Below are 22,009 nucleotides of genomic sequence, written 5' to 3'. Positions count from 1 at the left end.
TTTTATAACAAGGTGACGGCTGAACTGGATAAGGGAAATGGGTTTACAGTGTACTGCTGGACCTGGCAAAGGCGTTTGACAGGATACCACATGGAATTCTAATCCGTAAACTACAACATATGGGAATGGATATAGGGTTGGTGAGATGGATAGCTGGGTGGTTGATAGAGAGATATCAAAGAGTAGTTTATTCAGGAGTAGAGTCCAAAAAACGGCCTGTGACTAGTGGTGTGCCACAGGGTTCTGTTCTTGGACCACTGCTGTTTAATCTATTCATTAACGATATATGGAAGGGTCTAAGTGGGACAGTTCATTTGTTCGCTGATGATGCAAAGTTGGGTAGGGCGATAGTGAATGCAGAAGATGTCAAAGTCTTGCAAGATGACTTAGATAGATTGGAGTTCTGGACTAAGGAGAATGGATGTCAATTTAATGTGACAAAATGTAAGGTTATGCATTTCGGAGTGAAAAGATTAGCAGCAGTATACCACATTGGTGGAACTGTACTCCAAGAGATTGATGAGGCCAGGGACTTGGGAGTGTTGGTGGATAGGGAGATGAAGTTTAGGGGGCACATTGCGAAAGTAGCTAAATCACCTCATCAACTCACTTGGTTGTTGAAAAATACCTTGACGAGCAGAGAAAAACAAGTTATTTTACCTCTGTACCGAGCCCTGATAAGACCTCATCTCGACTACTGTGCCCAGATTTGGTCACCTCGGTTCCTTCTTGATGGGGAGGAGGTTGAGAGGATCCAGAGGCGAGTGACTAAGATGATAGCAGGTCTATGGAATGAACCATATGAGAACAGGTTGAAGATTTGTGGGTTACAGAAACTAGTTGATAGGCAGAAAAGGGGAGACATGATTGAGACATTCAAATTGCTAAAAGGATTCTATAGGATTAATTCAGATGATATTTTTGAGATCAGGACTGGTGGTGGGAGAACTAGGGGACACCCATGGAAGCTGGGCAAGAGCGTGGTTAGCAGGGGTGTTAGAGCTGGGTTCTTTACTTTTAGAGTGGTAAATGAGTGGAATAAGCTGCCAGAGTCTGTTGTGGGTGCTATGACAGTGAGCGAGTTCAAGGCAAGGTATGGTAGATACTGTGAGAATGTTGAACAGCTGCGTGAACATGATGTTTAGGGCCTCCCTCGATGAGTCTAAGGACTCCTGGAGTAGCCCGTGGTAATAATAATAATAATAAAGTATCTTCATAACTAAGTTATTTATACAGTGCTCCCAAAAGTCATTGCATACTTTGGTGAAACAGCATGATTCTCAAATAAATTTGATTATGACAAATATATTTATTTATTTATTTATTTTTACATAAAACAAGTATTTGTAATGTGTTAGAGATGTTTTAATAATTTTTATTAATTTTTTAATGTGTTCTTTTCAAACCCATAATTCATGATGAATATTCAAGAGTGAATTTTTGCTATAACATCCTGCATCAAACGAATGAAGTGTTATGAAATTAGACAAAGCTTTTCAATGTGATTTCATAGACCCAGTCCTACAGACAATGTGTTAAAGCACACTGGTGAATAAGTTTAAAATAACCAAATTAGAAGAAACACACATATAAACCACAGTGAAAATTATTTAATTGTAAATATTTCATCCTAAGTATCTTAGGACATCATCAGTACAGTATTTAAACAAAATTAGGAATAACATACAGTTAGGGCGCATGATTACAATAGAATCTCATGAAAACGTGCATAACGTGTTAAAGTAGTACAAAAAAAAAACGTTAATTATTTAACACAATTTTGTATGATAATTTCCCATACTTTAGGAATAGTAAGATCGTCATTGCGGTTTAGGTTTGGTCTGTGTAGCAGGGCTTCAGAACTTTCTTTGTATAAACGTTCATGTTTAAATAAAGATCTATGTAAAAGTTTAGCCTTTTCCCAATGGATCCTATGGTTTGGATTTTCAATTCCGTTTTGAGAGAGGCCAGATTTCTGTGGTTTAAGAAGACAAAATGTGGTCTTGATGTTCCGAGATGCGTTTCTGAACAGACCTACCTGTCTGTCCAAAGTAAGATAATTTGCATGAGCATGGAATCTCATAAACACCAGGTAACATCAAGGGTGAGAATTTGTCCTTAGGAGAAGGTAATAAGTTGTAAATTTGGTTGATAGGTTTGTAAGTAGTGGCAAAATTGTATTTCTTCATAATTTTAGAAAAACGTTCTGAGATGCCTTTAATGTAAGGTATGGGAATCCTATGCACTTCTTCCTGTCTGGTTTGATGTATGCAGAAGTGACTGATGATTTTTTGAGTTGTTTTGGGATTATATCCATTTAGGATGGCTGTATTTTTGATAACTTCTAATTCCTAGTTTAAATATTCTTCAGAGGAGCAGAATTTGTGTGCTCTGGAAACTAGTGATTTAATAATGCCAGATTTCTGAGATGGATGATGAGCAGAAGAATTGTGAATGTAGTGACCTGAGAATGTAGGCTTGCAAAAGACGGACGTGGTGATGGAACCGTCTTCTTTTCTTTGGATGTGTAAATCCAAAAAAGAGATACCCTGTGGAGATTCTTTTTCTAACGTAAAGTTGATGCGATGATGAAGAAGGTTAATTTTATCTAGAAACAGTTGTAATTCAGGTTCGGGATGATTCCAGACTGCAAATATGTCATCAACATATCTTAGCCAAATTTTTGGTTTGGGTTCAAAAGTGAATATTTTTTTTTCCTCAAGGTGTTCTAGAAACAAATTTGCTAGGTTTGGTGATAAAGGAGATCCCATTGCTGTTCCTTCCTCTTGCTTGTAAATTTGACCTTTCCAGGTGAAGTAACCTGATGCAATAACAAACTTGAACAATTCAGCTATATCAGACGGAAATTTTTGAGTTAATAATTCTATTGTTTCTTTATGGGGAATGTTTGTGAAGAGGGAGACAATGTCGAAGCTGATTAACAAGTCAGTTTTTGATAGTTGAATGTCTTTAATTTTTGTGTGAAACTCAGTAGAATTTTTGATTGAAGAGACTGAGTGGCCTATGTGAGGGCGGAGAAGGTGTTTCTTCTGATTATGATCGCACCACAGGTTTCATTATTTAAAAAAAAATAAAATAAAATAAAATAACCAAGTCTGTGCATGATGAGGAGAGAAGTGGATGCTCAAGGATATGCTTTCATGTCCTTGGATGCCCAAGGACATGAAAGCATTAAATCAGTTGGTACAGAGGCAAGGATTTCAAAGACCAACCATATCCAAGACATCAGTGTACAGAATTTTGCCTTTGAAAATCACATCCAATCCAATTGCTGCATGACCTTGCAACAATTGGATGTGGAATCCTACCACATCCAATTGCTGCATGAGAAAGATTATCCACGTCAAGCAGCAATGTGAGTGGAAACTATCAATAAGATCCAAAATAAATCTACTGGACTCCATCTTGTTCAGTGACGAGCAAATTTTCACACTTGTGATAAAATCAGTTGACATAATTGTTGCTTGATGGGTGTTTGATGGTAGGACTGCATTTGAAGAGCTCCAAAAGATAAGTTATTTAGTTTTAAAAAAATAGCATTATCAGTTTAAAAATTGTTCTAGAATTAGAGCATATTGCAGAGTTAATTAGTTTAGCTTAAAAAGTTTATTTTAAATAGTGTTAATTTAGTCTTTTGATAAGATACAGTAAGATATGTAATGTAGCACATGGCACCAATGCAAAGTGGAACAGTGGCGTCCAAATTGACATCATTGTTTAAAGAATTTAATCAAAGGAAGTTTGTCTGGTAAGGTCTGCAGAATGTATGCTTTGCCAAAAGTGGCTGAAGTTTGATTTGATGGCGATAGTGATGAGAAAGTGTCATGAAAGCAGGTATCAAAAGTGTGTTTCAGCGACACTTTGAACCTTTTTGAACTTTTGCAGTTAATTCTAAAATACAGTCTCGAGAACTCATTTCCAAATATTGTAATACTACTGTGAATTTTCCTCACAATTGCTGTAAGTGTTTCTAGTTGTAAGAGGAGTTTTTCTAAATAAAATTGATTAAGAATTACCTACATTACTATGAAATAGACTTCGCCAATGTCATCGATGATTTTGCTAACAGTAAAGCAGGAAAATAACATTTTTGAATGTTGAAATTAAAGTTTTACTTCAAAAATAAACATAGTGTTTTAATTTATTTTCCTATACGTCGTTTTAACTTTTTGTAGTATTTTTGTGTGTGTGTTGAGAGGGATGGAAAATTCAGGGCCTGCCCCGGGCGGCAAAAGCTCTAGCTACACCACTGTTGTGATGTAATGCCAGATAGCATTGAGAGTGAGATTAAATGTGACACACTTGAAAGTGAGAGTAAAAGTATAGAATGAGAGAATGGTTTGACTGATATAAAAAATGAAGAGTTAGCTGCAATGAGGCAGATAGCTTGGTTGCGCAGAGTGATACATAGGGTAAAGCAACAGCTGGACTGATTGCAAAAATGTCTACTGAGTGGATCAGCTAACGAATGAAGCAAGTGCAAGATAAGAAAAATGAGGCATGATCGGGAGTGAAAGAAAAATTAAGGAGCGAGTGTTATATGGCGATTTAATTCTAAACGGTGTGATAGATGAGAGTTTGACAAAAACTTGCTTTCCTGGTGTGAAAATTAATGATGTAAGTGAGGCTATTAGAGCACAGAAGCGTAGAGTGAAAGAAATGATAGTAGTGGCTGGAACGAATGATTTAAAAGGAGAAAAGTATGGTATGAGAGAGGACTTAAAAGAGTTACTGGAAGTGGAAAAAGAAACAAGTGAGAGAGTTAACATGGTGAGTCTGTTGCTGCGGTATGATAGAGTAGAGTTGAGAAGGCCATAATTGTGAATGATTCTATGTGTAGGTTGTGCAGGAGGATGGTGTGGAGTTTGTGGATGTGTGGAGTGATTTTGATGGGTGAAAGGACCTATACAAGCAGAATGTTTTGCATCTGAATGGATTTGGTGTTCGGAGACTGGAAAAATTGTTGCTGAATGAAGTGAAAGTGGATGTGCAGAATCAGGGAAACTAGAGCTTTTATGGGGGAGGGGAAGCTGTTGAGTGGATATGCAGACATCACTCAGGCAGTTGAGTGTAAGAATGTGTATAATATGCCTGAGGTAGTACCAAGGATAACAAACGAGAATGGAATAGTTAGTATATTAGTATAAGGCATCAAGATAGGGGTGGGACTATGGGCTTTTGCACTTTATGTACACTAATGCCAGGAGTATTAGGAACAAGCAGGAGGAATTTTTGGCCTTGGTTGGCTCATCTTGGCCAAAGGTTATTGGCATTAGTGAGACATGGCTAACAGAAGATGATATTGTTAGTGGGATAGAATGTGAAGGGTATAGTGTGTTCAGGAAAGATAGAAAAGAATGGGGAGAGGAGTGTTATTGATGATAGCCAATGAACTGCAGCTAAAGAGAATAGAAGTTCAACTGCAGAATAGTGAAAATAGCACATTTGAGGCTATCTGGTGTGAGATTGAGGCCAGCAGAACAAAATATACAGTTGGGTGCTGCTATAGACCAGGGGATGGAATAGATGGAGTTAGTATGCATTGGCAAATAGACTTAATGAGTGGAGGACAGGTAATTACTATGGGGGATTTCAACTATGGTAACATTGATTGGAAGGAGGAGAGAAGACACGTGGGAGGAAGGAAATGGATTTTATGCAGTTACTAAGGGATAATTACCTGAGATAGTATGTAATGGAATATACTAGGGATTCGAGAGTGTTCGATCTAGTAATTGCATCTGAGAATTTGACTATAACGAATATGACCATGTTGCCACCTATTGGTGAGTAATCATATGGTCTTGACTAGTGAGGTGGCTAAATGTGTGGAATTTTCAGTTAAGAAAATTCAGTTAGGAATATACGTGGAATTACCGGGCTGGTAAGTATGACAAGCTTAGGAGATTTGCTGGGATCAGTGCAATGACAGATAAAAAACTGCAAGGGCTGGATGTTGATAGTGCATGGGAAGTGGTAAAGGAGTGTTTGAGGGAGGTAATGGCTGACTGCATACCTAGCGTCAGGAGAGTAAATCAAGTGGGAGTTAAATGGATGAATAACACCATTAAGCTTGGGCTGCAAAAAAAGAAACAACTGTGGAGGGAATTTAAGGAGAAAGGTGACCTGCAGGCACATGAACAGTACAAATTGCTGTTGCAAAGCACAGGCCAGAAGGGTAACCGGTGTGCAGTGGAGGCTTGTGCATAAGTACTGTGACACTGCCGCATCCCCAAGGAAAAAACGGAAAAATTAAATTTTGTTGGTGTTTATAAATAATAACTATGCTTTCAACATTATATAAATGCAATACAACATGTTAAAGGTTTCAGCTTATGTTTTGATATTGATTGAATAGTTAATAATTGGAATTGTTCGATTAACGCTTTAGATTATGAAACAAATGCACTGCGATCTAACTCAGTGTCAGAATTATCACGTTCAGTCAGTTGTGGCTAGACTCACCGATATTCATTTGCACTTGTCACTGTATGTAACAAGTGATTCTGACACTGCTCAACGAACAGTGTCGCTTCAGATAAATTGTATGCTTGCGCACGTTATTTCTGTGAAATACAAAACTTTTATTATTGGTGTGTGTTTGTGGTGAGGGTGAAATATTTTTGGTAAATCTTATTTTATTTATGGATTTTATTTTCAAATAATATTTTTAATAAAGAGAGTTTTTTAATATGTAAATTTACTTATTAATAAATTGGTTACTGATTAGGAAAAATGAATTATTTTTCTTCTTTTGTATATGCCGCACCCTCACTTAAAGTTTTCATTGGTCACCACTGCTAGTGTGGTAAGAGAAGCAAAAGGGGATTATGAAAGGAAGTTAGCAACGCAAGATAAAGAAAATCCCAAACAGTTCTTTCGATATGTAACCCATGCAGGGTTACATTTGAATGGAGTTGGTGTACGGAGACTTGAAAGAGTGTTGATGAATGATGTGGAAGTGGATGTACAGACTCAGGGAAACTAGATTTATTAAGAGGGGGGGGGGCGTAGATATGCAGACTTTAGGGGGGGCAGTTAAGTGTATGAATGAGTATATTATGCCCGGGCGAGTACGACGGACAACAAATCAGAATGGGATAATTAGTATAAGGAATCAAAGTAGGGATGGGACAAATGGGCTTCTGCGATTCATGTACACTAATGCCAGGAGTATTAGGAACAAGAAGGAAGAGTTTTTGGCCATGGTTGGCACTTCCAGGCCACAGGTTGTCGGTATTAGTGAAACATGGCTGACAGAAGATGATAAAGCTAGTGGGATTGAATGCGATGGGTATAGTGTGTTCAGGAGTGACAGGGTGAATAAAAAGGGGGGAGGAGTGTTATTGATGATAGCTGATGAGCTTCAGCCAAGGAGTATAGAAGTTGAACTGCAGGATGGGGAAAAAAGCACATTTGAGGCTGTTTGGTGTGAGATACAATCTAGCAGAACAAAATATACAATTGGGTGCTGCTATAGACCGGGTGATGGAGTGGATGGTGGGAATAGTATGCATAAGCAAATAGAAGAAATGAATGGAAAGAGGGTAATTATTATGGCTGATTTCAATTATGGTAATATTGACTGGAAAGAGGAGAGGGCACATGGGAGGAAGGAATTGGATTTTATGCAGTTATTAAGGGACAACTATCTACGGCAACATGTATTGGAAAATACCAGGGGGCAGAGAGTGCTGGACCTAGTAATTGCAACTGAGAATGTGGCTGTAACGAACATGACCTTGTTGCCACCAATTGGTGAGAGTGACCATAAGGTCATGACTTGGGAGGTGGCTAAAGGAGTCGAATTTACAATTAAGACAGGGTATATGTGGAATTATCGGGCTGGTAAGTATGACAAGCTTAGGTGTGTGCTTGGCTCAATGCCATGGCATGTAAAACTGCAAGGGCTGGATGTTGATGGTGCATGGGAAGTGGTCAAGAACTGTTTGCAGGAGGCAATGGTTGACTGTATACCAAGAGTCCGAATAATAAATCAGGTAGGGGTTAAATGGATAAATAACACTATTAAGCTTGAGCTGCAAAAAAAGAAACAATTGTGGAGGGAATTTAAGGAGAAGGGTGACCATCAGGTGCATGAACAGTATAAAGCTCAGGCCAGGATGGTAACAAGGGTGGTAAGAAAAGCAAAAGCAGATTACGAAAGGAAATTGGCCATGCAGGCTAAAGAGAATCCCAAACAGTTTTTTCAATATGTTGCAAGTAAAAGGAAAAATGCTCATGGTAGAATGATCTTAAAAAATGCTGAGGGTAGGGAGGTAACTGAATCAGTCGATGTTGTGGAATTACTGAGCGAGCACTTTGCAAGAGTATATCATCCAGGTGGTGGCCTTGCGGAAATGGAGGAACCAACAGCTTATACTGGAATTGTGATGAATGAGGTAGAGGTAACTAGTCTGTTACAGAACCTCAATGTCAATACATCTGTGGGATTGGATGGTATACCAGCTCGTGTCGTACGTGAAACGGCAAAAGAATTGTCAGTGCCCTTGACCATTATGTTTAATTTGAGCCTCAGGACTGGGTCAGTCCCAAGGGGGTGGAAAGAGGGGAAAATAGTTCCACTGCACAAAGGTGGTTCCAAGGCTGCTGTTGAAAATTACCGGCCAATCAGCATAACAGGAATCATTATCAAGGTCTTAGAGAAAATAGTCAAGAGGAAAATACAAGATTGGATAGAAGAAAATGGGATACTGTATCGGGGACAGCATGGTTTTGTGAAGGGTAGGTCATGCCTCAGTAACTTGCTCACGTATTATAACACAGTGACGGCTGAACTGGATAAGGGTAATGGGTTTACAGTGATTCTGCTGGACCTTGCTAAGGCCTTTGACAGGATACCACATGGAATTCTAATCAGTAAATTGCAGCATATGGGAATGGACATAGGGTTGGTGAGATGGATAGGAGGGTGGTTGACGGAGAGATATCAGAGAGTGGTTTACTCAGGAGTAGAGTCCACAAGACGGCCTGTGACTAGTGGTGTACCACAAGGATCTGTTCTTGGACCACTGCTGTTTAATTTGTTCATAAATGATATAGGAAAGGATCTGAGAGGAACAGTTCATTTGTTTGCGGATGATGCAAAGTTGGGTAGGGCAATAGTGAATGCAGATGACGTCAAAATTTTGCAGGATGATTTGGATAGATTGGAGGTCTGGGCTAGGGAGAATGGATGTCAATTTAATGTGGCAAAATGTAAGGTTATGCATTTTGGGGTGAAAAGATGGGAGGCAGTTTACTGCATTGGTGGAACCGTGCTCCAGGAAATTGATGAGGCACGAGATTTAGGAGTGTTGGTGGATAAGGAATTGAAATTTAGGGGACACATTGCAAAAGTGGCCAAATCAGCTCATCAAATCACTTGGTTGCTGAAGAATACGTTGACAAGCAGAGACAAGCAGGTTATTGTTCCTCTGTATCGAGCCTTGATAAGACCTCATCTCGACTACTGTGCTCAGATTTGGTCACCTAGGTTTCTTCTTGATGGGGAGGAGGTGGAGAGGATCCAGAGGCGAGTGACCAAGATGATAGCAGGTCTGTGGAATGAACCGTATGAGAACAGGTTGAGGATTTGTGGGTTGCAAAAATTGGTTGATAGGCGGAGGAGGGGAGATATGATTGAGACATTCAAATTACTGAAGGGTTTCTATAAAATTAATTCAGAAGATATTTTTGAGAACAGGGCTGGTTGTGGGAGGACTAGGGGACATCCATGGAAACTGGGAAAAAGTGTGGTTAGTAAAGGTGTTAGAGCTGGGTTCTTTACTTTTAGAGTAGTGAATGAGTGGAATGCGCTCCCTGAGTCTGTGGTGGATGCTGTGACAGTGAATGAATTTAAGGCGAGGTATGATAGATACTGTATGAATGTCGAATAGTTGTGATGAAAATGATTTGGGGCCTCCCTCGATGAGTCTAATGACTCCCTGGAGTTGCCCGTAATAATAATAATAATATGCTGCAAGTAAAAGAAAAAATGTATATGGCAGAATGATTTTAAGGAATGCCGATGGTAGGAAGGTAACTGAGTCAGTCGACATAGTAGAATTACTTAGTGAACACTTTGCAAGAATATATCATCCAGGCAGTGATATTGCAGGAATGAGGGAACTGATGGCTTATACAAGAACTGAGGTGAATGAAATGAAGGTAAATAGCATATTGCAGAACCTTAATGTGAATACATCTGTGTGATTGGATGGTATACCAGCTCGAGTCTTACATGAAGCAGCAAAGGAATTGTTGGTACCCTTGACCATATTGTTTAGTCTAAGTCTCAGCTCTGGATTAGTCCTGGTAAGTATGACAAGCTTAGGAGATTGCTTGGATCAGTGCCATGGCAGATAAAACTGCAAAGGCTGGATGTTGATAGTGCGTGGGAAGTGGTAAAGGAGCGTTTGAGGGAGGTAATGGCTGACTGCATACCTAGAGTCAGGAGAGTAAATCAAGTGGGAGTTAAATGGATGAATAACACCATTAATCTTGGGCTGCAAAAAAAGAAACAACTGTGGAGGGAATTTAAGGAGAAAGGTGACTTGCAGGCACATGCAGGTACACTATTTTCCCCCTCTTTCCACCCCTCGGGTGGAAAGAGGGGGAAAATAGTTCCATTGCATAAAGGAGGCTCCAAGATTGCTGGTGCAAATTACCAACATATCAGGAGCCATTGTCAAGATATTGGAGAAGTTGGTCAAGAGCAAATACAGGAATGGATAGATGGAAATGGGATACTGTATGGCGGGCAGAATGGTTTTGTGAAGGGTAGATCATGCCTCAGTAACTTGCTCACGTTTTATAATACAGTGATGGCTGAATTGGATAAAGGTAATGAATTTATAGTGTTATTGCTGGACTTTGCTAAGGCCTTTGATAGGATACCACATAGAATTCTAATCAGTAAACTGAAGCACATGGGGATGGATATAGTGATGGTTGGTGAGATGGATAGGAGGGTTGTTGATGGAGAGATATCAGTGAGCAGTTTATTCAGGAGTCGAGTCCAAAAGAAGGCCTGTGACTAGTGGTGTGCCGCAGGGTTCTGTTCTTAGACCACTGGTATTTATTATTATTATTATTATTATTATTATTTAATCTGTTTATTAATGATATAGGAAAGGATCTGAGAGGAACTGTTCATTTATTTGCCAATGATGCAAAGTTGGATAGAACAATAGTGAATACACATGATATCAAAATTTTGCAGGATGATTTGGATATTTTTGCAGACTGGGATAAGGAGAATGGATGTCGGTTTAATGTGGCAAAGTGCAGGGTTGTGCATTTTGGAGTAAAGAGATTATCAACGGTGTACCACATTGGTGGAACCATACTCCAGAAAATTGATAAAGCCAGAGACTTGGGAGTGTTGGTGGATAGGGAGTTCAAGTTTAGTGGGCAAATAGCAAAAGTGGCTAAATCAGCTCATCAGATCACTTGATTACTGAAGAATACTTTGATGAGTAGAGACAAGCAGTTTATTGTTTCTCTTTATTGAGCCTTGATAAGACTTCATCTTGACTAATGTTTGCAGATCTGGGTGCTGGGGTTTTTTGGTGATGGGGAGGAGTTAGAGAGGATCCATAGGCAAGTGACCAAGATGGTGGCTGGTCTATGGAATGAACTTTATGAATGAGAACAGGTTGAAGATTTGTGGGTTACAGAAATTGGTTGAATGGAAAAAGGGTGATATGAGTGACTCATTCAAATTACTGAGGAGTTTTTACAAGATTAATTCAGAAAAAATTTTTCGGAACAGGTCTGGTGGTGGGAGAACTAGGGGCCATCAATGGAAACTGAGCAAGAGTGTAGTTAGCAATGGTGTTAGAACTAGGTCTCTAGGCTTTTTACTTGGAGAGTGGTGAATGAGTGGAATAAGCTGCGATAGTCTGTTGTGGGTGCCATGACAGTGAATGAGTTCAAAGCAAAGTATGGTAGATACTGTACAAATTCTGAATAGTTCTTGATATGATGTTTAGGATCTCCCTCGATGAGTCTAAGGACTCCTTGGAGTTGTCCTTAATTTTATTTTTTTATTATATTTTATTTATTTTTAACATTTTTATTATTTCTCAGATAAATTACATACATTATATGAACACAATTATGCATAACAAATACTTTCTCATACATAAAGTTTTTTAAAATAATAATAATAACAATACCTGTTTACAACATATATTACTATAACATTCATAATGATGATTATTACAGATGTTTCTTTGCAATTTTACACTCTCTATATACAATATCAATGGATATAATCACTCTATATTGCATACTTTTGTTACAGTTATTACATACATTACATACATTTGATTACCTATGATACATTACTTACATTTGTTTACATATGATACTCACATTACATACATTTGTTTACATATAATACATACATCACATACATTGGTTTACCTGTGATACGTACATTACATGCATTTGGTTACATATGATACATCTTGGATGAGGACTAATTTCTCTGCTTTCATCCTTGAAGCTTATATGTAAGCTTATCTGAGGATAAGCTTACATAATAATAATAATGATTTCTGGGCTTCCAAAAAACCATCTGAGTTAACAGAATGGCAAAGAGACCCCCCACCCCCAAAGTAAACGTATTGCTTGGGATGACAAAATCAAAAATTTATGGACTTTCTTTTTTGTGGTAGCAACAGTCACAGTAACTGTTGTTTCCACAAAACTTCAACTGCAACTTTTTTGATGATGATGTTCTTGAAAGTATAGTGTTTCAGTAACCTGAAGAACAACGTCATCATTCTCAAACCATCCAGGAATACCTCCTCAACAGGTGCTTTTCTAATTGGTGGATTATGTTTGGAGGACCTAGATCTTGGGTGGTACATTTCCCTCATCATGCATAGACCCAGTTCTTTAAACTTATTTACCAGTGCTTTAATTGCATCATCTGTAGAAAATGGTCTATGAAGCCTCCTTGAAAAGTTCTGTCAAATTTCACATTTTTCACAACGATTTTCACAACATTTTATGGGTCTGAAAATAAAACATTAAAAAATTAATGTTTTTTAAATTAAATTAAAAAAAAATTAAAGAAGAATAAATATACTTGTTTTAATGAAATTTATTTGAAATTCACACTGTTTCACCCAAGTATAAGTAACTTTTGGGACATCCTATATATAGAAGCTGTTGATTTTATATCATTTGCCTTAGTTATCCATGATGCCCAGCACACTTTTTCAATATTACCTTTTGTAATTGTATATTGCTGAGCATTATGGAGAGGATTACTATCCAGACCACTTTCGACTTTTATTGAGGTGAAAAGTGATGATGAGATGATCATCATAGGTCTAGAGTAGTACAGAGTGCAAGAGGGTCAGATGTTATTAAAGAAAGAAAAGATAGATGGTTAGTAGGAGAGATGGAGAAAATGCCCTATCTCCATTATATCATCATTTTAGTTGTTCAGATGCATCAGTCTCATGCATCTGAACAACTAAAAGACCAACTGGAATCAAAATTTATAAAATTAATACTGCACCTTTATGTTCATTTACATTTCTCACTCTTGACTATGAATGGTGCTATGTATGGTCTGTAATTGTTTGTGTGTGAGTTTTGATAAATTTTAACTTTTTATAACAGATTTATGCATATTTTATGGTAGTAAATGATAAAATAGACTAGTTTCTATATATAGTTTATGCATTCATGACAGACCTAACTTTTTCTTAATTTTTCAATATTTCTAGGCTACGCAGTTCATCTGTGAGTTTTTTCAAATTGTCGCAAATCTCCAAAAAATTTTCCAAAATATTTATTGAAAAAATCTGTCTGTAAGTGGACTTGTGCAATTCAAACCTGTTGTTCAAGGGTCAACTTTATTTTCCACTATTCTGTGGTTTTAATATGTGTAGGAAGAAATGGTAGATGTATATGGATGAATGGAGTACATTTGTGGAGAAGGGAGTTGTATGCAAGAGAAAAATTACATTTGAACATGGAAGAATGCAGACAGTTGGAGAGACTTTTGTCTTCTGGACAAATGAGTGTGTTAAGCTAGGGAAACTAGAACTGCAAGGGTGGAATGTGGCAATTGCAGGTGTAGCATGGAATGAGGAATTAGCTGGAAAAGAGATCAATGCAGCTTGGGGGATTTTCAAAAACTATCTAGTAGATGCAATGTCTAAATGTATTCCAAGGGTAAGAAGGTTAAATAAGGTAGGTGTGAAATTAGTGAATAAAGAGATTAAGCATGCGAATACAGAAAAAAAGAGCATTACAGAGACAGCATAAGAGAAGTGGTAATAACTAATTCCATGAGGATTACAAAGACCAGGCAAGGCAGGTGGTTTTGCCCTCCTTCCACTCCTAAGGAGTGGAGGGGGGGGGGCAAGAGATCGTGCCACTTCATAAAGGAGGTGATAGAACTCAAACATCAAACTATAGGCCTATCTGTATGTCAGGTGTTGTAGTTAACTTGTTGGAGAGGCTTGTGAGAACTAGGATCCAAAATTAGGTTGACAACAATGGTATTTTCTTTGATAGACAGCATGACTTGGTAGGGGTAGTTAGAAAAAGAAAGTAGTTAGAAAAAGAAAGCCTAAGGAGTTCTTTCGATATGTAGCCAGCAAAAGAAAGAATCATTATGGAAGGATGACATTGATAGGAGAAAATGGTATAAAGACAGCTGTTGCAGAAGGTGTGGTGGAGATACTTAATGAGCAGTTCATAAAGGTCTTTCAATCTTATGAACGTGACTTCACGGAGAGATTGAGAGCAGTTGATGATGTGGAAGAGACTGATAAGTGAGCAAGAGGTGTATGGGGGAGTTGAGCAAACTAGATGTAAATAAGGCTGTGGGACTTGATAATATATCACTACGTATTCTAAAGGAATGTGTCAGGGAGTTAACACCTGCCTTGACATATTTTTTTAATATGAGTCTTGCACTCTGTCAAGTTCCTAAGGAGTGGAAGAAGGGCAAGATTATGCCACTTCATAAAGGAGCTGATAGAACTCAAGCATCAAACTATAGGCCTATCCAGTGGCGAATTCTCCATGCTTGCTATGCTTGCTGTGCAAGCTGATTAATTGAGAAAGAAGTACTATTTATTTGTTAAAAAAACATACATTTATAAGCATCCTATTTAGGCTTTTATTTTTATAGACAGAAGACGTCTTAAGCTTGCATGGCAATAATTGAGCTTTCTTTGCGTTGTGTATCAAAGGCTGATGCTTGCTCATCTAGTCAAAGCTACCTTGGCTTGCTCGGTTGTAGGAGCTTACAGGTCCTTGCAGCGGCACTGTGATTGCATGTGCGCGCATAGCCATTTCACGTGTCTCACTCTGTTGCTTATAACCACAGGCCATACTCAGTCAACGTAGCTCTAGCCAGTGAGCTTCAGCAGCCTTTACAAGTGTGCGTGTTGCTTGAGAAAATGAAGTTACAACCAACTTTTTATGATGATGTTATTGACCAGTTCATAAAGAAGAACCATAGGGTAGAATTTTTTATATTTTTTTAACTAGTAAAATTTATTTGTAAATTTCCTATAATAGTACATAATGTTGAACAATCATATGTGTAACCTAAGAGAGCAACAGCTCATCCAGGTTACGATATGCATAAAGTTACAAAAATTTATGTAATTCATTTTCATTATATACATATATGTACATTCATATAATATACATATTACATATTATTATAATATAATTACATAATAAAATCGCGGAGACATGCTAATATGTACAGAGAAAGTTGCATAACAATTAATTACAAACAAAATAAAGCAGTTAAATAGCATTAAAATTTTTATGATCTTTGAATACAAATATGCTAAAAAGCAATAATTTATACAATTATTTTGAACACAGAATACTCATTTCTGTGGGAAAATAAATACTCTTTGATTAGAGTTTTGTATTTGTTTGGGTTAGTTTCATTTCTTATTGTTAAAGGTAGTGCTTTGAATACTTTTGGCGCTAAATAAGTATAATGTTTATGTATTGCTTCTTTATTTTCTTTTGGAACTATATATTTTAGACCCTTATTTCTACTAAGGAAAGCATCTTGTTTGATATTTACGTATTCGTTGTCATTTTTTATGAATAATAGTACCCTATAGACGTATAAATATCTAAGGTATGTTTAGTATGGTGTATTTATTACACATTGCAGTATCATTATATTTGTTTCCAGTTAAGATTTTAATCACTTTATTCTGAGTCGAGACTAAAGGTTTCAGCGTAGTGCGATAGATTCCTCCCCAACTTAATATACCATATTGTAGTGTGCTTTGAATCCAGCAGAATATAATATTTTTAGCATATTTAAATTTAAGAATCTGTTTAGGTAGTAAAATCTGTTTAACATAATCCTTATACTTTATTTATGACATCGGTAATATGCAGTTTCCAGCTTAAACTACTATCAATTTTTAATCCCAATTAAGTTATTACACTGACTTTTTCTATTTTCTCGCAGTTGCAATATGAATTTATCCTGCAATTCCAATCGTGCAAAATTAATTGTGCAGTGAAGTTCATTTTTCCAGTTGTATTTCGCAAGTTAAAATTTACGTATTTAGTTTTTGAGACATTCAGACTAATTTTGTTTGACTGGAACCAATTTGTTACTTTCAAATGATCAGCATTCACGATGGTTTTCATTTGTTCAGCTGTGTCTGTAGAGAAAATTAGTACTGTATCATCTGCAAAAGTATTTATTTTACTGTTTAGTTTAAGATTGCAGAAGTCATTGATATAAATATTACATAAAATTGGTCCCAAGACAGATCTTTGTGGTACACTACAGTCTACTGTTTTGGAGCTGCTATAGCTGTTGCTTATTTTTACAATTTGTGATCTGGCATTTAAGTAATTTTTGAACCATCGTATTCCTATGACTTCTAATTTTTTTATTAAAATTTAACAGAGTCAAAAGTGATACAGAATCAAGCTTTGTGTATATCTAGAAATAGTAAATTTGTATTCAAGTAGCTAAATTGAAAAATATAGAATATCATTTGTAAAATAAATGTTGTATTTGTATGATTAAATGTACATAAATTTCTAAATATGTATAATTTTAAATGGTTAGTACAGGTAACCCTCGTATAATGTGGTACTTATACAGCACGGAATATAACACGGTCTACAAATTGTAGTAACCCTTGTCACATTATGTCACTTGTCAAATCCTTCCCAATGTCATTAATATACAGATTGAATAACAGTGGACCAAGGACTGATCCTTGTGGTACACCACTGGTTATCTTAAATCTTGCATACTCATATCCACCACATACCATTTTTAAACTGGTGAGATCTTTCTGAGCAATAAATACAAAATGTTATATTCAGGCAATGACAATCAAGGAAAAGAAGGAGTAGCCATAGTATTCAACACAAAATACGAGGCTAATCTTCTTGAATGGCAGTCGGTCTCAAGTAGAGTAATGTGTGGCAAATATGAGAATGGGGAACTGGACAATGAGACTTATTTGTGCCTATGGTCCCACAGAAGGTTCTACTAAGATAGAAGTGGAGGAATTTTTTGAGGCTTTAGAAAAAGCAACTGACACAATGAAAAAGGAAAAGTTGGTCCTTGTTGGGGATCTAAATAGCAGAGTAGGAAATGATTGTGAGACATACAAAAATATTTTGGGAAAATTTGGAGAAAAGAGCAAAGCTAATAATAATGGCAAATATCTGTTGGATTTCTGCTCAGGACATGGACTGGTTATTACTAACACCATGTTCCAACATAAAAATATGCACAAATTCACATGGAGAGAAGAGGCTGGGAATAAGAAAAGTCTCATTGACTATGTTATTGTTGATAGTGATGTTTTCTCCCTGGTGCAGGACACCAGAGTGTACAGAGGATTTGGAATTGGAAGTGATAACTATTTAGTCTTGAGCAGGATAAAATTGAATTGCATATTGAAAAGAATAACATGTAAGTAAGTTTTAAAACGAATAAAAGTTGAGCAGCTCTCAGATGTGAACTGTAGACTAAAATACAGAAAGATTATTGAAAAGAAAATGAAAGAGTTTGAGAACAGGAATCAAACCTTGGAGATTCAGTGGCAAACTCTGAAGAAAACATTGATTGATTCTGCCAGAGAGGCATGTGGTGAGGTTGTGTGCAAGGATAAAAAAATCAGAACTCCCGGGTGGATGCAGGAAGTTGAAGAGGCGGTGAAGGAAAAGAAGAAAGCATATCAAAAGTTCCTGGCAAATAAGTCAGCTTTTACTCTTACAGAATACAGAGACAAATGTAAGAAAGCTAAACAGTGTGTAAAACTAGCTAAACAAAAGTCATGGGAGGACTTTGGCAAGAATATAGAAAATAAATATCAAGAAGGTGGCAAAATATTCTGGAGGTTGTTGAAGAAGCTTAGGAATGGAGGAAAGAGTGCTGTAAAAGGAGTTAGAGATGATAAAGGTGACATGAAAACAGGAGAACAAGATATCCTTGAAGTATGGAGTAATTACTTTGAAAAACTGCTAAATGAAACTAGCAGTGATGACAGCACAATGATAAAAAACACTGACCAGGCATGCAGTCAGGAATACATATCCATACTTGAAGTAGAAAAAGCCATCAAAGGCTTGAAATGTGGAAAGGCAGCAGGAGTAGATGATATTCGACCAGAAATGCTGAAGTATGGTGGCATAAAAGTCTTACAGTGGCTGCACTGCATAGTTCAGAAAGCCTGGACAGAGGGACGGATTCCCAATGATTGGAGTAGAGCTCGCATAGTACCCATATATAAAAAGGGAAATAAAACTGAATGTGAGAATTACAGAGGTATTTCCCTACTGAGTGTTCCTGGCAAGATCTATGCAAGTATACTTGAGAAACGGTTGAGAAGAATTGTGGAAGAAAAGCTTGGTGAAGAATAAGCTGGATTCAGGCCAAATAGAGGCTGTCAGGATCGGATCTTCACTTTACGACAAATAGTCGAGAAAGCATGGGAATATAACACAGATCTGTATTTAAGTTTTGTCGATTTGGAAAAGGCATATGGCAAGGTGGCAAGAGAGAAGCTATTCAATACGCTGCAGTTATATGGTGTCAAAGGGGCATTATATCAAGCAATACGTAGTCTTTATTTGAGTTGTAAGTCAGCAGTTAGAATTGAAGGAAGTACAGGAAGATGGTTTAATGTTAAATCTGGTGTGAGACAAGGATGTACATTATCCCCTCTCTTATTCATTATCTTTATGGATCACATTATGAAGGATTGTGGTATTAAACCTGATATCAAAATTGGAGATGTTAATGTCAGCTCTTTGCTTTATGCGGATGATGTTATACTTCTAAATAAATCCACTACAAGTCTGCAAGATTCTCTGACTAAATTGAATAGCTGTTGTAATAGATATGGTATGAAGGTCAGCAATAAAAAGACAAAGACAATGAAAATAGGCAGAATCGTTGAAAATGTCAACTGTGTTGTGAATGGAGAACCTGTGGAACAAGTAAAACATTTCAGCTACTTAGGCACGATTTTTACTGAAGATGGTAAATTAAATATAGAAATAGACAACAGAATCAGCAAAGCTGGTATGGTGGGAAGTCAATTGAATAAATTCATATGGAATAAGAAAGAAATTAGTCGGAACACTAAATTAGCTGTATACAAGACAGTGTTCAAACCAGTTTTAACTTATGGATCTGAGAGCTGGGTCAGAAGTAAAACACTTGACCAAAGACTAGAGACCGCAGATATGAGAGTCCTGAGAAAGATTAGAGGCGTGAACAGATGGCATCAATGGCAATATCATATTAAAAATGAGGATATTAGGAAAGAACTTGACATTGTCAGCATCCATGAATGCGTTAGCAGAGCTAATCTCAGGTGGTATGGTCACTTAAATAGAATGGGAGAGGAAAGATTAGCAAAACAAGTGTTCTCTGCCAGGTTGGCAGGAAAACGACCCAGAGGAAGACCAAGATATAGGTGGATTGATATGGTACAAAGTGCCTTAGACGATAGAAATATAAGATCTGATAATGTTGGAGTCTTGACAAGTAACAGACTGATTTGGAGGAAAATTGTAGATAGGAAGTTAGTAATGATGTAATTTTTTCATGTAGTACTGTCATATCCTGTACACCCCTTGAGGGTACATGGCAGGAATTTGATGATGATGATGACCATTTTTTGATATCTGTCAGTTAGTCAGCCATCCTCTTATCCACACTAATATTTTAGTGTGGATAAGAGGATGGCTGACTAACTGACTGTTCACCACCAAAATCTTCACCACTACTCCTGATACTGATTGGTCGACAGTTGGATACATCAGTCTTTGTACCTTTGTGCAGGATTACCATACATACGATTCTACAGGAGGACAATTTGTGGAATTGTCCCTGTTCAGAGACTCAAGTTATATAGCCTGGTTAAAGGAATAGCCAGTTCAGCTGAACATGCTTATAGCACCTGTGCTGATATCCCACCATTCCCTACTGTTTGAATTCTTATTCAGTTTGTGCAACACCTCTAATACCTTCTCTTCATACCTGAAGTATAAAGAGGTAGCAGTGAATTCCATATTGCATGCACAAAGTTGATAGCTTTTAGCAAAATGCGCACTAATTAGATGAACATTGCATCTGTCACCCTTACACCATATGCATTCAGTAGAGTTATTCTTACATATTCATTCTTTCTTTTAGCTTACAGAGCCATTTTCTTTTCATACTCAGACTTAGCTTTCCATACAACAGTTATTATTCTTCTGACCTGCTGCTTATAATTTTCATAATGGTATTTCTTCCACATCATCCTTTTCGTATGAATCTTTTGCTTAAATAACAACCTCACCATTGCCATTGCCTTGGATTAATGAGTGGGGTTGCAGTTGTTGATAAGTACAAGCTGTACTTTTGAGTCCAAAGATATAGGACTATGCACTGTATTGGTGCAACTATTCTTCAGGAGGTGGAGGAGATTTGAGATCTGGGGATCATGATTGACAGTGGCCTAAAGTTCAGAGGACATCTTGCAAGTGTTGTAAAGACTGCATAGCACATTTTCTGCTATGATAAGGAGCCTTACTGATAAGTAGGGATAAGGAGGTTGTTGTGCTGTTATATAAAGCTGGCACTACACATGGCCTATTGTGCTCATATTTGGTGACTTGAGTTTTCATTGTGACGAGGAAACCTAGAGATTGTCCAGATTTGTTGGTTGATTGTTTTGATTTATGGCCAAAGAAACTATGGCTATGAGGCTGGTTTTGCTGGTTGAAAAACTCTTCAGAGTTTCCTGGAGGAAAAACTCTGCCACTTCTGCATGAGGAAAAAACCCTGCTAAAGGTTCTTGGATCTTTCTGGATGGGATTCAAATGAAGATCTTTCCATCTAAAGGGCATTGGATAGAAAGGTGGTTGATAAGTGCTTGATGAGGTGGTTGAAAGATGGTTGATACCGACTGAGCTACAGAGGGTGGATGGTTTAGAAAGCAGCAACAACTAAGGCAATATCAGACCTTTTGGTTATTGGGGGCACTCACTGTAAATTGCAGAGTTTAGTGTTGGGTAGAATTGAAGTAATATGATAGCGATGTTTAAGTTACTGGTGGAATTTTATCAGATTAATATAAACAGGATTATACATATAGTGGAAGTTGGAATGCAATGGTCATCCCTGGAAATCGTGAAAGTGTGGTGAAGATGGAAATGAGGACTGGATTTTTTACATGGAGAATGGGTGGACTTGTGAGTAGAATGTATTGTTATAATGTGCTGTGAATGCTACGAGTGTGAATGAGTTTAAGGTTTTGTATGAATGATAAATTCTCGAGTGCAATAATGAACATTTACTAAATTTTTATAAAATATTTTTGATTCCAGCTGAAAGCTTTTAGGCTCTTTTCTTCTATTCCTGTTATTTTCTCTAAATTAGAGGTCTCCCTAAGCTTTCACCATGAGAGTTTAAATCTTTGATTTTTAGATAAAAAATTAA

The 22,009-nt window shown here is 37.2% G+C and overlaps 1 protein-coding gene across 1 annotated transcript in view; it reads left to right on the top strand.

Annotated features, from left to right (window-relative positions):
* LOC150100631 (fibrillin-1-like) overlaps window positions 1-22,009 on the top strand; it is a 1,594,375-nt gene that overhangs the window by 115,348 nt on the left and 1,457,018 nt on the right. The window lies entirely within an intron of this gene.

This window comes from Typopeltis vanoorti, chromosome 12, assembly GCF_054136105.1.
Source record: "Typopeltis vanoorti isolate ZY-2024b chromosome 12, IOZ_Tvanoo_1.0, whole genome shotgun sequence".
Taxonomy (NCBI): Eukaryota; Metazoa; Arthropoda; class Arachnida; order Uropygi; family Thelyphonidae; genus Typopeltis; species Typopeltis vanoorti.
This window is presented reverse-complemented; position numbering and strand designations above follow the sequence as displayed.